We start from the raw sequence: 18,537 nt of genomic DNA on the forward strand, positions 1-18,537 counted from the left end.
AGTACTAAGGAGATAGAAAAGAAATAAAAGAAATAGTTCATGATCTCAAGAAGCCCACAAACAAATTGGAGAGATATGACTAACATAATAGCAATTAGAGAATTAGACAAGACTACAGACAATCAGATACTAGCTTGTATACTCAGAGAATGAAAAGGACACAGAGCAGGTAAGAACTGAGTTTGACAAACAAGTGAAATTTGAAGAAATGCAAGAAAAGTTTACAGCAATATGGGTGGCTGAATGAACAAACATTTAGAAACAGGATTTAGGTGATAAGAAGAAATGGGCCTGACCAGAGCAGAATGTTTGAAAGAAACCAATCAACACAGTACTTTTCCCTGTTACAGTAATGCCTCCTAGCATCTACAATAGAAATAGAAGCTTATTCATTGTGACAAGCCCACTTCATCTGAGCAACAAAATGAATGTCTTCTTACTGAAATAAAGGAGATTTTGGTGGCTAATTCCTTTTATATGCCTTCTCACCCTAGAGCAACATTCTCTCTATCACTTCTATTCTCCAAAACCATTTGTCAGATTGTGGGAAAAAAAAGGAACCAATGCTCACTCAGCCACACAAGTCAGTGACAGATGGAACAATTAATTCCATTGAAAAGAAACTATAGTTTGTTGTTTGTCTGACAAAACAACAAACAAATAATCATTCCATTGATCATGTTCTCATTCTATAATGAGAGATATCTGGGAATGATTATAAATGTTAAAATTGTAGCCTTAAAATGATGAGCTCAGCTGTGATAGATCATTTCCACATTAATTCATACATTGACCTAGGGAGCAATTTCAACAGCATAGAACTACAAGATAGTTTCAGTTAGGGCACTGAATTTGGTGTCAAAAGACCTGGCTTCCTATTCTAGGTAGGTAATTACTATGTGTGTCTTTAGCAAAAATCACTTAACCTCTCTGGTCCTTAATTTCCTCATCTTTAAGATGGATTTGATGATCTCTGAGTTCTGTTCCAGCTCTTAAGCCTATGATTTTATGTTCCTATTCTCACATTATTGGTATGATTAGCCATAATTTCAGTTCAATTTAATTCACTTCCACTTTTTGCATACTTACATTTCATATACTTACAACTTTTTACAATATTTACATAGATTTTTCCCTGACCTCATGCAGCTTGCAGTCTATTAGGAAACAAAAACCCTATAAATAAATATATATGGAAAATAATTTCCTTGCAAGGTCTTAATGGAACTTTCATAGAAGGAAAGGAATCAGGGTAGACTTAATAAAGGATACAGCATTGATAAAAGCAAAGAAGATGAAAGGCAAGGGAAAAGCATTTATTAAATGTCTACTATGTTTACAGTGTCTTACTGTACTATACAGTAGACATTTGACAAATGCTTTTAATTGTCTACTATATGCTACAGTAAAACAGTTACTGTACTATATAATAGATATTTAATATCCTTTACCTGGAATACTCTCATTTTTGCTCTATCTATGCTACTTCTTACTTTCTCCATGATGCTTCAACTGTTTTCAGTTTCCATGAATCTCCTCCTTTGAATTCCACAGAATTGGGCACCTCTTCAGTCTTGTACTATACTATTCATCATTTCAAGAACATGAACTTTGGTCTAACCGTTCAGATTCTAAGTTCATGATCACAAGAATCATTTGGGATTGCTTTTTTTTTGCCTCACCCTTAATTTCTTGCATAGTAGTGAGTACAGAGTAGACCTCCAATAAAAACTCCATAAATTATTTTTAATGCTCTGCTCTATGCTCCTCCAATTCTGCCATTGCACAAAGGTAGTGAAGTAGATGAAAGCTTTTCAGATCTGGCTTAGAGAAAAGTTCTTAGATCCTTTCTTCCATGCTGAGTATTTGTATAGGAGCTTCTCCTGCATACAGTGTACTGTTCAATCTCAGTAATTGGTTTCCTAAGTTTCTTTATAATTTTTATGTATCAAAAAGACCCTTTCGGTCAGGAGTTCTTAACCTGGGTTACTTGATTTTTTTAAATATGTGGATAAGTCAACATAATTAAATGTGTGAAAAATATATGTAGATGTATTTTAATGTAATTGGTTTCTTTCCTAATACTATTTATTTTATTTTGCGCATTTCAAAATGTTACTCCAAGTAGAAGCTCATAGATTTCATCAGACTACCAGAGAGGTTCATCACACACACACAGACACATGCATGCAAACACACACACACACACACACACACACACACACACACACACAAACACACAAGGTTAAGAGTCTCTGCTTTAGGAACTCTTACTTGGAGAACATGGTAAAAATGGTATAAATTTTCATCAAAATCTGTTGGATCCATATGTTAGACACTGTATTTGGTTCTGATTGCTATTATCATTATAGAATTGGAAAAGGTGCAGACAGGGACAATGGAGTAATCAAGGAAATAAAATGTGGCTATTAAGAGGGAAAGAAGATGCCCTATAAGGAAAGATTAAACAAAAATGGGATTATTTAGTCCCGATAAACAAGGCTGAAGGGTGGCAGAGGAATATCCATTTTTTCCACATTCACATTTTATCACTGAATATTCTGTGTAACTCAGTATTTACCAATTCATTCACAGGTTTCTGTCAACAATTCTAGACATTTTCTATGAGATGCATGTAATAGCTTGGAAACAGTTGGAATTTTTTACATTTAGCAATCATCATTAGGAAACTACTCAGAGAAAGCTATCAGCATAATTGATCATATCAATAACAAGCCTATCAAATCACATGATTATCTTAATAGATGCTGAAAAAGCTTTTGTCAAAATACAGCATCTATTCCTATTAAAAACACTAGAGAGCATAGGAATAAATGGAATGTTCCTTAAAATGATAAGCAGAACCTACCTAAAACCATCAATAAACATCATACATAATGGGGTAGGCTAGAATCATTCCCAATAAGATCAGGGGTGAAAGAAGGATGCCCATTATCTCTACTATTATTCAATACTGTAATAGCAATGTTAGCTACAGCAATAAGAGAAGGAAAAAATTGAAGGAATTAGAATCTGTAATAAAGAATCAAAACTCTCACTCTTTGAAGATGATATGATGGCATAACTTGAGAATCCTAGAAAATCATCTAAAAAACTACTGAAAACAATTAACAACTTCAGCAGTCACAGAATATAAAATATACCTGCATAAAACCTCAATATTTCTACATATTGCTAACAAGACACATCAGCAAGAGATAGAAAGAGAAATCCAATTTAAAATAATTGCAGACAACATAAAATAATTGAGAGTCTACCTGCCAAGGCAGACTTAGAAACTTTATGAAACCAACTATAAAACACTTTTCACACAAATAACAGCTAAATAACTGGGCAAATGTCAATTGCTCAAGGGTAGATCAAGCTAATGTAATAAAAATGACAAATAAATTACTTATTTTCAGTACTATACCAATCAAATTTCTAAAAAAATTATTTTAGTAAGCTAGAAAAAATAGGAACTAAATTTCTATGGAGGAACAAAAGTCAAGAATATCAAGGGTATTAATTTTAAAAATACAAAGAAAGGCAGCCCAGCTATACCAGATCTAAAATTATATTATAAAGCATCAGTCATCAAAACTATTTGATACTAGCTAAGAAATAGCATGGTGGTGCAGGGGAATAGATTAAGTGCAAAAGAAATAGCAGTAAAAGACAGTACACAATTCTTTGATAAATCCAAAGATTCCAGCTTCTGAGATAAGAACTCACTCTGAAAAGAACTTCTGGGAAAACCACAAGATAGTATGGCAGAAGACCAACATCTCACACCCAACAGCAAGATAAGGACAAATGAGGGCTCTCATTTAGAATTTAGACATAAAATGTAATATTATAAACAAATTAGGAGAACAAGGAATAGTTTTCCTGCCATATCTATGGCAAGAGGAGCAGTTTATAACCAACGAAGAGTTAAAGAACATTATAAAAAACAAACTGAATAATTTTGATTACATTAAATTAAAAAGGTTTTGCCAAAACAAAACCACTGCAACCAAGACCAAAAGTAATGTAGTAAGTTGGAAAACAATTTTTATAACTAGTGTTTCTGACAAAGGACTCATTTCTAAAATACATAGGGAACTGAAGCAAATATTTTTTTTAAAAAGTCATACCTCAATTGATAAATGGTCAAAGGATATGGAAAGGCAATTCTCAAATAAAAAATCAAAGCTATCTACAGTCATATGAAAATTGGCTCCAAATCATTATTGATTAGAGAAATCATATTAAAACATCTCTGAAGTACCACCTCACACCTATCAAACTGACTGATATTACTGGAAAGGAAAATGGTAAGTGTTGGAGGGGATGTAGGAAAGCTGGGACATGAATGCATTGTTGGTGGAGTTGTGAACTGATCCAGCCTTTCTGGAGAGTAGTTTGGAATTATGCCCAAAGGACAATAAAACTGTACATAACCTTTGATCCAACTACTCCTAAATCTGTATCCTGAAGAGAGCATGAAAAAGGGTAAAAATTCCACATGTACAAAAATATTCATAGCAGCTTTGTTTGTAGTGGCAAATAATTGGAAATTGAGGGGATGCCCAACCAACTAGGGAATGGTTGAACAAATTATGAGTTATGTATGTGATGGAACACATATATAAGAAAAAATGTGTTTATTAAGAAATCGTGGGGGGGGGGCGCTAGGTGGCATAGTGGATAAAGCACCGGCCCTGGAGTCAGTAGTACCTGGGTTCAAATCCGGTCTCAGACACTTAATAATTACCTAGCTGTGTGGCCTTGGGCAAGCCACTTAACCCCATTTGCCTTGCAAAAACCTAAAAAAAAAAAATCATGAGGGATGAGATTTCAGGAAAGCCTGAAAAGATTTACATGAACTGATGTGGAATGAAATGAGAACTAAAAAAAACATTATACAGACTCTAATAACAACATGGAGTGAAAATCAACTATGATGGCCTATTTCATTTTAGCAGTAAAATAATAAAAAGACTTGTGATGAAAAATACCATCTATATCCAGAGTACAGTTTAAATGAAGACCAAAGCTTATTATCCTCAATTTTTAAAAGTTGTCTTATTTCATATTTTTGTTTCTATTTTCCTTCTTTTTGGATTTGGTTCTTCTCTCAAAATATGATCAATATGGATCCATGTTAAGTATGGCTGTGTAAAGCCTATTTCAGATTCTTTTCTATCGAGGGAGGGGTAAGGGAAGGGAAGGAGAAAGAAAAATGTAAAACTCAAAACCTTGCAAAAAAAATGAATGGCAAAAACTACCATTGCATGTGGTTGGAAAAACAAATTAAAATAAAAAATGAAACTGCTCAGAATATATTTGTCTAACAATGGAGATGCATTATTTGTATGTGATGAAGTTCAAGGTTTAATTAAGGCAGTACGTAACATTAAAGCCCTATTCTTGTTTATCCTTTTGTCAGGATGACACTGGGTTCTCAAAGGTATATCAATGAAAATTAACCAGTCCCTGTTAGGTCCTATCAAGTTGGAAAGATTTGACCTGGTAGCACATTGTATGCTGTCTCCCAATCTAGTTAGCTCAGAGTAGATAATCACTGGGCTGACTGAAGACTGGCTTTTTTGTTTTGTTTTGTTTTGTTTTTGTTATTAGCAAGTCTCAAAAAAGAAGTTCCCAACTTTTATAGGGGTTAATGTCTATGAAAGTGGAAGGAACAGTTATGTTTGATCTTCTTTCTCGAAGAAGACCCTGACATCAGGGAGATGATGCCATGACAAACATATGAACTGGATTTGAGTGAGGAGCTGCTGTGCTAAATCATCAGACTCACTTTCTCCTTCAGAACCATCTGGGTCCAGTGGCCTGATATGAATCAGGAGGACTAGAGATGGCCCTGGATTCAAGGCAGTCAGGGTTAAGTGAATTACCCAAGATCACACAGCTAGTAAGTGTCAAGGCTGCATTCAGACTCCTGATCTCCTGATCCCAAGGCCAGTGCTCTGTCCACTGAACCACCTGGCTGCCTTGGAGGATAGTTACTACACTGATGAAGTCACAGGCCCTTGAGACTGAAAAATTTCATCACTAAGAAGCATGATGTAGTAGAAAGAATATTTTTTCTGGAATCAAAAGGCCTAGTTCAATTTCTAACTCTGACTAACTGTGATCTTCAGAAAACCACTTTACTTCCCTAAGATTCAGTTTCCTTAACTATAAAATAAAAGTCTTGTACTGGAAGGCCCCTTAAGTCCCTCCCGAGTCTAAATCCTTGATACTATTGCAGCCAGGTAACATTGAGTTCTCTAGACAAATGGAGTAAAATTCAAAAAAAAAAAAAAACCATAGCTACTAATCGGTACAATAAGAATCCCTATGGCCACATGTTGATTTGTTATAAAATATAATATTGTCCATGTTTTATTATGCAGGCCTTCATAGTCATATGCCTTGATTTTGATAATAACTTGTTGTGAGTCTGTCTCATATCTTTCCCCACCCCAATCCCTTCTCCATTCAGCAACCAAAGTGATTTTCCTAAAACACATACTGGATCATGTCACCCCTAAGTAATAAACTACAGGGCCTTCCTGCTACCTCCAGGAAGAAATGAAAAATGTTCTGGTGTCTTTTGCATTTTCTCTGGCATTTTACCCAGTTTTGTCTAACATTCACAGCCTTTTATAACCTAGGCTGCTCCTTCCCACATTTCCAGGTTTCTAATACCTTACTCCCCAATATATACTCTTTGATCCAGTGAATTGTTTTTTTGGCTGCTCCACAAGCAAAACTCTCTGTCTCTGGGCTCTGGGAATTTCTTTGATTGTCCTTTATGTCTGAAATGCTCCCCTTCCTCTTTTAAGTCCCAACTAAAATTCTACTTTCTACAGGAAGTTTTCTCCAACCTCTCTTAATACCAGTTCTTTTAATTATTTTCTTTTCCTGAAAGTAACTTGCTTTACATATAATTGCTTGTATATTTTCTCCCCTCTCAAACTGTAAATTTCTTAAAGGCAGGGACTACCTTTGGCCTCTTTTTTTGTCTACAACTCTTAATATAGTACATGGTATTGTTGTTCAGTTATTTTAGTGTTTGATTTTTCATGACCCTATTTGGGGCTTGGCAAAGTCATAGGAGAGGCTTACCATTTCCTTTTCCAGGTCATTTTATGGATGAGGAAACTGATTTGTCCAAGGTCTCATCTCACAGCTAGAAAATTTCTGAGGTGAAATTAAGCTCAAGTCTTTCTGATTTCACACCTGGGCACTCTAACATGGGGCCACCTAACTTCACTGACTGGCAAAGTGGGAGTTTAATAAATTTTTATTAAATTGTTTTTTATTAATTTTGTTAATGTTTTCTAGTTACAGTTTAATTTGGATTATATAGCACTTGAGAATGTAGTGGGCTGTTTGATGGTACTATTCTGTTATGGCAAGAACTATAAGTTCTGGCAAATTGTACCAAAATGGAAAGTCTTTGATTACCAGTCAGAAGGGTAATTGGGTATGCATAACAAAGGATTAGTCTAGCTAAGTTTGGAGAGGCCCCTCAGCAGAGGACTGTCCAAGGATGATGCATCTTCACTCAATTCATAAAATACTATTTAGTGCAGAATGGAGAGGTCATCATCTGGAATAATGTAAGAAGTATCTCCCCTAATGAAAATGACATTTCTTCCAAAAAATTGAAGTAATGATAATTCGAAGGTGGACTTTCCCTTCAAGGCTAGAAAGGTAAAGAACTTGAAACTGTTTGGCTCTAGGACACCAAAAAGGATATATTACTATATAATAAATTTCTGGTACCTGCTCCCAGATGAAAATATAAATAGATCCCGAAAAGGTCTTAAAGATTCGCACATGATGAATTCCTATCAGGTTCAATAGCAAAAGTTAGATTAGATCCTAAATGTATCATTTATATTGATATTAATGATACTTTCCTTCAAAGTGCCCTTTGGGCATGAATCTGTGACCCAGTAGTAATGCTTGAATCAAGAAGAGGGTTGACAAAGCATGTTTATGATTACATGGCAATTTCAGTCCTTGGAATGGATGAAGTTTGCAAGAAATTTTAATAAAAGGGCTAAAATTAGGGAGAAATCAATTGTTAGATGAATGATTGACTTCTCCACAATTCCTAAAGTTTGGCAGCTTAGGGACTCAATAGAGAGAGCATTGGACCTGGAATCAGGAAGATTTGAATTCAAATTCTGCTTCAAACACTTCTAACTATGCAACACTGAGCAAGTCACATTACCTTTGCCTGCTTTAGTTTCCTCATCTATAAAATGGGGGTGATAATAATAGTACCTTCTTCCCAAGGTTGTTGGGTAACAAATGAGAAAAGAAAGTAGTTAGCATAATTCTGGCACAGAACAGATAATAAATATTTGTCTTCTTTCTTGGTGTAATCTTGACTTATTGGTGGCCAGATGGACAACCAAGGTTTGTTTTGTATTATAGATACTTGATTTTGGCATTTCATCGGTAACCTGCCACTAATCTAGCTTTTCATTATAACTTGCCCCCCCCCCCAAAAAAAAAACTCATCTTCCTGAGAAGGCAAATTCTATTTTTCTTCCCCTTAGCAAAGAGATGTGGTTACAATAATTTAAGCAAAACACAGAACTTTGTGTGCCTGATAAAGAAATGATTACTTGTATTGATGGACAATGATTAAGCTAGCATGATCTCTCAGATAGCCTTCCTAAATTTTTTTCATGTTCTACAATGAAAAGCAATTCTGGATAAAAATTTCAAATTCAGCACATATGTCTCATTCCAAAAAATAGCATCATAAAACGAATGAAGCAGATTCTATTCTAACAAAGCCTCTAAGGTGCCAGCCCTTGGGCTAAGCTATTGATTATCTATGACCTCTGATTTCACCTCTGCTGAATAAGGAAAACTACTATTTTCCTGACAAAATTCTCATCAGGATATTTGTTTGGGAGGGTTGTAGGCAAAGTTAAGTGATATAATGAAGATGAAAGTTTTAAATTCTCATAATAGTTCCCATTTCTAGAGTATTTTAAGTTTATAATGTGTTTTGATTTGCAATAGTACTGTGAGTATTATAGTAGTGTAAGTATTATCCTTCTCTTCTGGGAGAGAGAGAGAGAGAGAGAGAGAGAGAGAGAGAGAGAGAGAGAATAGGAGACTCAGAAAGAAACAAGACAGAGAGAATGAGAGAAGTGATACTACATGGTCATGGACTTTCAGCCAAAAATATTGTAGCTGAAACTCAAACCAAGTTTTCCTAACTCTAAGTCCTGTGCCTTTTTCATTCCACCCAAATGCCCTATTAAATAAATATATAAAGCAGTCCAATTCAAGATGGCAATGTAGGAAGAAGTATAGCTAAGCTCTAACTCACTAATCTTTCAAATAGATTTAGAAAACACACCAAGTCCAAGGAAAGAATCATATGTGATTTTTGACAGCCCAGGTCAGTAAAGGGAGATATATAAAAAAGAGGTCTGCAAAACACTGGAAATGGCAACTAACCAATAGTTTGAGGAACATTTGAGCACAGGGAGAAGTTGTGCACCAGAGCAAGAAGTCACAAAGTCAGCCCAGAGAAGCTTAAAATTGTGCAGGGTATAAGAATCTGCCCATGGGTCATGTAATAGCTTATTACTTATTACTTCATCATACAAATCCAAAGATGATCTGGGCCTCAGGATGGCATTCCAGGAGAGTTTTATACTAAGAAGGTAAAAATTTAGAAGCAAGTAGCAGCTGCATGACTCTGACACCAGAAGCAGAGTAAGATTTCAATTCTTGTTTCCATCCTAGTTCAAAATCTATGATGAAATTTTAATTTAATCTAATGTTTCTCCTTCATTCTCGAAGAAGACCATGACAACAGGAAAGTTAAAGCCATGACAAGCACAAGAATTGGATTTGAGTGAGGGAGGCTGTGCTAAGTCACCACCCTCCCTTTCTCCCCCAGAGTCATTTGAGTCCAGTGGACAGATATGAATCAGGATGACTGGATGTTGTCTAATTTAGCAATGCGCACTGCAGCCTCTTCAATTTGGATGAGATTACCTGAATACAAAACCTTTCAAATGATGGCAGAATAATCAAAGTCCACTTTTGGCTAAGGTAGGGAGATAGTAGTGATTACAGGGTAGGAGGCAGACAAAATTTAAGTATGAACTGCTACCATCTTTTTCATTAAAGAAATATAGAATGGGAACAAGCAAGGGGACTTGCCCAGCACAGTGGGAAGTGGGGGAGGGGGGAGTCACAGAAGGGTTAGTAAGAATGAGGGAAGATAAAACTTGTCAAAATTTAGGCTTGTTAAAAAAATAAAAATCAAAATACAAAAGAGTGAATGGCAGGAACTGAAATGAAGGAAAGAATTGTAGAAAGTTCGGGTATCCTCAAGGAACAGTCCAGAAAGTCCCTCAGGTCTTCAACCACCTAGGATTTCCAGGTCAACTTCTAGGATTGAAAATAAGAGTGCCACCACTGAATATTATTAAGTGAGAAACAAAGAGGCAAATATTACAGAGGTACAGAAAGATATCAGTAGGAAGAATTTAGGAAGAATAAGGAAAAATCAGTGATTGGTGCCACTTACTATAACCACATGGAGCAACCAACCTCAATCACTCAAGTTGTTTTCCAATCTGAAAATTCAATCTAAAGGAAATATTCAAGTCACAGGAGAATCCAAAGAGCCTTGGACTTCCCTGTACTACCGAATGACTCTACCAGATCAGAGAGTCCACTAAATAGCCCCACTGTGTTAAGAAGTGGGTTGAGAAAACCAGATAATGGAATTCAGGAAAAATATTTCATCCACCCCATTTTAAATAGGTAAAAGGGAATTTGTAAGACCAGTTATCAGAAAGCTCTAAAGATGTAGGCATGCCACTTAGTTTGCCATTTAAGTAAAGGATTCCAGGGCTTTCCTGCCCACTTATGAAGAAGTTTAGAATTCCAGGTTTTGCGGTTTCCTAACATGGAGAAAGGTATGCAGCTTGAACAGGAAATCAGAATGATGTAGAAAAGAGGACAGACTCATCTCATAACAAAAGCATGTATGTCTTGAAAGAGAACTGAGAAGAGGAATCCCAAATCAAAGGGAAATTTCAGTTCTGTCTCATAGAGCCAGATTGATTGATAGTGGCTGAGTCCAGAATTAATTTACTCAAAATCCAAATCCAAAAACCAAAGGCATGCTGCTCATACCCAAACCCAGATCAGGAACTTGCGATCAGACTAAGAAAATAGAAATCAGACTTTACCCTGACTCAGAAAACTGTAAGAGAAACTGAAAAAAGCTGCAGGTCCTCAGCTGAGGCTGCCTGGAAGATTCTGGAGTTACATAACACTCATAAAATACCCTAAAGAAGACATCAGTAGTGGCAGCAAAATGGCACAAGGAGGGGCAGCTAAGTGACGCAGTGGATAGAGCACCAGTCCTGGAGTCAGGAGGACCTGAGTTCAAATCCAGCCTCAGACACTTAATAATTAGCTGTATGACCTTGGGCAAGTCACTTAACCCCATTGCCTTACCAAAAAAAAAAAAAGAAGACATCAGTAAGAACAATCCAGATATTCCATTCAGAAGTATGCAGAACCATGCCCTGATACAGGTTGAAAGAATGAGCAAAAAAGCCCCTGTTAAGAATGATTATGAAGTTAAGGATGCTCAAGACATAAACCCAGAAGAAGAAAATCATTCCAAAACACCCAGAAGCAAAAGTTTGAAGAAAAATACAATTTGAGCATAAATTCAATCAGAATTCCTGAAAGAGATGATGTAACAGTTTAAAATGTTTCTTTGAATAAAAAGAGAGCCTTGGAAGGGGGAAAATGTTGAAAAAGAAATGAGAACTATGGAAGAAAAAGTTACAAAGAAAATAAACAGTTTAACTTAAGAGGTGCAAAACTTTAACCAAACAACAGTATGCTTTACCTAATCATTCTTGATTACAAAAGACCAAAGCTGCATTAAAATTTAGAACACAGTCATCAAGAGAAAAGGTAACATGACAGACTGAATACAAATTGTTTATATTTCAAGACAGGGAGTGATAAACATGTCCCCTCAGAACTCCTCAGACTCCTCACTGGGGAATGTCCACTTGAACAGGAGTCAGTCACAAAGGGAATCTAATTAGATGGAAGATCTGTGAATGGTTCTGTCTGATAGGGTGATCTTACAAGAAGAATAGAAATGAAAGAGAAGAAGAATATGCTCTAATAGGAAAAGGAAGAGGAAGGATGAGGGAAATTATCTCACATAATAAAGGTGTGCATGTAAAAGTCTATACAGACAGGGACAAAGAGGTGATTGTAGTGAATGGCAATTGAGCAACGTTCTCATTTGGAATTTACAAAGAAGGGAGAAATATTCACAGAGAACAGATTTAGAGAGAGATTAGTCCTAAACAAAATGAACACCAAGGATGTATAAAAATATTCATAACAGCTCTTTTTTATGATAGTAAAGAATTAGAAATTGAATGGCATCCTCCAAGAACAAGTTATGGTAAATAAATATGATAGACTACAGTTGTACCATAAGAAATGAATAGGGGAATGATTTCAGAGAAAGCTGGGAAGACTTATATGAACTAATTCAAAGTAAAAAATATAATCAGGAGAATGGTTTATAAAGTAACAATATTATGGTAAAAATGAACAAATTTCAAAGACTTAGAAACTCACATCAACACAATAAGCAATCATGATTCCAGAACACTCAATGATAAAAAATAAAATGTATCACAGTTGTTCTAGAGTCAGCTACAACCATCTGCCAAAAGTCAGCTGTTAAATTTTCAGTATGAGTAAACATTCACCTTTTGGAAATATAAAAATGCTACAAATCAGGGACTGATTTATTGTCTTCTTGATTATCCAGATGTAAGAAAGTGATAAAGGCAATATTAATAATGTAGATTAAACTAACAAACATATTGTACATTTTCAGAGTTCAAATTGATAAACACTCAAAAGTACTCCACAGTGTAACAGAACTCAAATGAACTCAACATGGAGTCTAAGAAAAATTTTTTAGATATAGGCAATGCAGGATTAGTTTTGCTTAACAATACCAGTTTGCAACAAGAGGTTTTCTTTTTCATTTTTGCATATTAAGGGATGATAGATGGGTATGAGAGAGAAAGTTGATTGCTATTGATTGAAAAAAGTTATTTTTCCTTTAAAAATTGAGTATATAAAGAAACAAATATGAGGTGAGATTATTTTTATCATCATTATCACCATTATTATTGTCAGATTCTTTGGAGTCTGTTATCCCCACAGTTGTATGTGTGCGTGTGCATGTGTGTGTGTGTGTGTGTGTATGTGTGTGTATGTGTTTAATTATAAGATCAGAGACCTAGAGCTGAAAGTAACCTTGGATATCATCTAATTAAATACTCTCTTTTTACAGATGAGCAAAGTGAGACTTAGAAAGATTAAATGACTTGCCTGAGTTAGCACAGGTAATAAGTGGAAGCACAGACATAGTATTTAAACTCAGGTTCCCTGACTCCAGATCCAGTGTCCTCTTCACTGTACTAAGCAACAATTTAACGTTTAACATAATATCAAAATGAACCTGAGACCCATTAAGGTTTTAGCTGGTCCTATCTATATATAATCAGGAAACATGACTAGATAGAGAAAAAAATTGTCTCTAGAGCTTGGTTTCCCTTCTCCATAAAATTTCAGAGGAAAAAGGAAGGGTCTTTGGAATTAAGGAACTGGGAGTCACTGAAACCCTAGAGTCGTTAATAATTTTTGTTAGAAGAATAGACACCACATGGACAATGACTGGCTATGCTTTAATTTTCATACATTAACATTATGAAACATATAGATTGCTCACAATAAGCTTGACTGTAATCACCATAAGAAACCTAGCCCAGTGACTGGGAAATTCAGCCTAAAGAAAAAAAAAGAAAGCTGAAAAGGGGATACTTTGTTCCAAATAAATTTGGTTCCTGAAGCAAATAATTTCTTATAGGGAAGAGAAGCTTTTTTAGCCAAGACTCTAAAAAGGAGCAAAAAGTTCTCTCCATAATTAATTCTTACAAGGTTCTTTTTACTTTAAGTATGTGTTTTAAATTGGATCTGTTTTTTGTATTATGACTAATACAAAGGTGTTTGTATATGTTAAAAGAGTTGTAAGGGGCGGGGGCAGTAGCTAGGTGGTGCAATGGATAGAGTATGGGCCCTGGAGTCAGTTCAAATCTGACTTCAGACACTTAATAATTACCTAGTTGTGTGACCTTGGGCAAGTCACTTGACCCCACTGCCTTGAAAAAAAAAGAGTGGTAAACAAAAAAGAACAAAACTTCTTATAATGCAAAATGGTAGTTAAGATCTTTAGTTAAAGGCAGAAGATGGAGGCCAAAAGAAGCCCCACCCATATGCACAGTGAGATCCTTATTGATAGCACTAATAAGAGATGAACCTTTCTTCAGAGCAACATCTAGTAGACACTATTTGATCAGTAGAGTAGTCTCTAGAGAGACAATTCCCAATGGAATGTATGACCAGGAGAGACCATCAGCAAACAAATCTAGAGAGGGCAGAATGATAATATCATTAGAAGATATTAGTAGCAGTACCATGAGTATACATTGCATCCTCCAAATATGTTCCCTAGCCAAAAAGGTTTGCTTCATGGAGTCATTCTACACAATTGTCTTTATCAAACATATCTCCAATATCTAAGTCTCTTCATGCCTTTGACCTGCAGGATACACTCTTACCACTAATGAGGGATTATATGTATAAGAGACATTGTTTTATTCTACTTTTCCAATTAAACCATTTCTTTACATTTCCATTGCCTTGAACTAATTGTGTGGTTCAGAAGAGTAATAAAGGTAAACACACTGGTGAGGACTTTTGAATTATGATAGTAGTAAATGCAGATTCACAGTATATCTTTAGCCTGTGATAATCATTATATAATTATTGTATCACTCCTTGAAAAAGTTGCTAGGCAAATTACATCCATGATTTTGATTTATTTTATATTTTACATGGAAATGAATTGACCTATTCCCCTTTTCTTAAGTTAAAAATGGTGGTATAATTAAAAATTAGATTGATTTATTAAAGTCTTACTTTCTACTTTCTTCTCAATAATAGAGATCTCCATATCTATGAGTAGTCACTCCATAGCAGGATTTAAGAACTTCTGAAAAGAGGTTCCCGTTCAGAAATATCTCCTCCACTGAATCACAGCTAATGCTTAAAATTCCACCATTACTGAGTCATTTAATTGGGTTAAATAATGCTCATCTGGTCCAGCCTCCTCAATTAAAGAACCAAGAAAGTAAGTCTTAGAGAGATGTTCAACAAGTAGCAGAAATGGGACTCAAGTCCAGGTCCTCAGCAGGCTCCAGGCCCATCCCAGCTCCTTGTGTCTTTTTTAATACACATTCTCCTTAGAGGAGGAACAGATTGAGCCCTGAAAACTTTTAATGTTTATGAATTTATTATCTCCATTATTCCTCCATGGATAAGAGAAAAGAGAAACTGAGAAAGCATTAGATACTGATAACCAGGTGGGAAGAAGGGACGAGAGAACAAAGAAAGGAAGGAAAAATTACAGAAAAAGCCAAAGACCTTAAATATGAACCCTACCACCTTCCAATTTTTTACCCGAAGTTGAATTCCTATAAAAAATTAAATCAAGCATGATCTTGGTGATTTGCCAAGCATCAAAATATTCAACAAACAATTAATCTATAGCATATAAAGGAAGAAGAATAAAGAATGAGATATAAGAAATATTCCATTTGTTCTGGTAATCATAAGATGGCAGGAAGTGAAGGAAAGGCACAGTAAAACCTAAAGAAGGAATAAATAGAACAGTAAAGGATAGTTGAGGGCTATCAAAGGCAGTGGAGCATTAACTTCAAACTGAAGGGGATTGATGACCCTGCTTGTGATAGGTCACTGTATGCATTAAGAAGAGGTTACAGAAGCAAAGAGGAACAAAGAAGAAGAGGATAACTGAGAGGCTCTCCTGAGACTAGCTCAGGATGAAAGGAAATCAAGAACAGGGATGAATATAAAAAAAAAAAAACCTATTCAAAACGGTACGAAATCTCGCTTTTGTTAAAGCTGGCCAGAGGAAGATGAAAAAAAGGAAATTAACTGAGACCAAAAGCAACCCATTCAAAGGAAATGTTATCTTAATAACCAAGAGCCTAAACTATAGTATCTTTGAGGTCAGAAACACTGTCACATTCTCTTTGTATCTCTCCTCCTGACTACTTCCAACTTTGGGATCTAACCCGGGTCTTAGACTTTCAAAAAACTTTGTGAAATCAATTCAGTTCAGCAACCATTTTCCAAGTGCCCACTATGCACAATGAACTCTGATAGGTGCTGCTAACACAAAAGAAACACAGGAAACTTTCTCTATCCTCAAGGACCTTATCTTCTATTAGAAGGGGAAGGGGATAGAAGTTTATGGACAAGAAAATATGAAATGATACAAAAATATAAAGAGCACCAACATCAAAGAAAAATCAGACTCTAAGGGGATTAAATTATTTTAATGAATTGGATCTACCAACATATCCACAGCTTCAAGAATCATGTTTTATTTCATGTCTATGTATCCAGAAAATGTGTTCATGGATGAAGAAAAGCAATTTCTACTTCCCATCCTCCACAATAACAGAAGACACTCTGAGACTCTAAAGGGGCTTAATGAGTTTTATGTCAATTTGGTATCACCTAATTTTTAATCATTGATTTAGATAAAAATGTATTTAGTATTCTCAAATTTGTAAGTGACACAAAACTTGGGAAAGACAGTTATAAGCAAGAAACAGGATTCAGAAAAACATGGGAAGATGCATACAAACTGATGCAAAGTAAAAGTCAGGGAGCAGAAGAATAATAATAACATTAAGAAAAACATCTTTGAAATATCTCAGAACTAATCAAAGAAGCAGTGACTTTGGAAGACAAACAGTGAAATACAGCTTCTACCTCTTGAAAAAGAGCAAATGGACTCAAGACAAGTATTTTCTCAGACAAGGTCAATGTGCTGATTATTTTTGCTGTACTGTACATATTTATTTCAAGGTGAAGTAATTATTCAGAAAAGGCAGAAAAGGGAATAGAAATTATCCCCTTAGACCTGAAGGTCAGAACTAGAAGTAAAGGTTAGAAATTTAAGTGTTAAGCTTAGAATGATATAAAGAAAAACTTTTAGCAATAAGAGTTGTCCAAAAGTAGAATTGGTTGACTTGAGAGATAGTTGGTTTGCCCTTCATTAGGGTTCTTGAAGCAAAGACTGAATGACTAATTTAAATGGGATTCTTGTTCAAATGTTGGGTTGGACTAAATGGACTAAATGTGACTTTCTATGCTGAGATTTCTGTGTTTCTGAATAGAAACATATTCCCACAAATTAATTCTTCATAGTAAAGTTTAAGGTAACCAATTTACCATTTCTTAATACAAGCTGATAAAAAGAAAGACAATCCTATAAAAACAATGATGGCAAATTATTGTGAATAGGATCTGACTGGACTGATAATGAATTTCCTGTTCTAAACTTTAACTGTGCATTGAGCTGATTCTAAGAGACTTAAAGTGTTCATTTTCCAGGACTTAAAAACTTGAAATGATTATAAATGTATGAAAGCATCATCTCTCTTTCTTCATTTCCTCCTCTAATTTCCACAGATTGTATCCAAGCCAAACATCTCCATATGGGAAAGTCTAAGGATACCAGAAGCCCTATCCCTAAACTAAAAATTTCTAACACATTGACCTACTGCAGTGTTAGAAATAGCCTCCATTCAGAACACTCCTTTAAGACCACCTTCCCAAATTTTGTATATTGACTAAATTGAGACATTTCCTGCCAGCCCATGGCTGAGACTGGCATTTTCTAATCACTCAATTACCTGCCATCTCCACTGTGCAAAGTCATAAAGAATGAGAATTTAAAAAGGATAAAGTTTTGGAGGGGATTAGGGTTCAGAGTTTAGGGGAGGATGTCAAAATGGGAGCCTGAACAACCAGGTACTAGGATAATGATACTAGATAGTTTGGGGGACAGAATGAGGCTGAACCCAAAAGGGCAATTAAAGCATTGGGTTAAGAATAATAGCCTTGGGGCAGCTAGGTGGCACAGTGGATAAAGCACGGGCCTTGGAGTCAGGAGTACCTGGGTTCAAATCTGGTCTCAGACACTTAATAATTACCTAGCTGTGTGGCCTTGGGCAAGCCACTTAACCCCATTTGTCTTGCAAAAACCTAAAAAGAAATAAATAAATAAAATAATGGCCTTATTCTGAAAGACTTGTGATGGGAAATACTATCAGTATCCAGAGAAGGAATTTAAATGCAGACCAAAGTTTACAATCTTCAATTCTTAAAAGTTGTCTTTTGCATTATGTTTTTTCTCTCTAATATTTTTTTCCACTTTGATTTGATTCTTCTTTTACAACATGATTAATATGGATCTATGTTATACATGTATAGCCTATATTAGATTACTTTTTGTCAAGGAGGGAGGAGGAAAAAGGGAAGGGAAAAATGTAAAAC

This window comes from Macrotis lagotis, chromosome 7, assembly GCF_037893015.1.
Source record: "Macrotis lagotis isolate mMagLag1 chromosome 7, bilby.v1.9.chrom.fasta, whole genome shotgun sequence".
Lineage (NCBI taxonomy): Eukaryota > Metazoa > Chordata > Mammalia > Peramelemorphia > Peramelidae > Macrotis > Macrotis lagotis.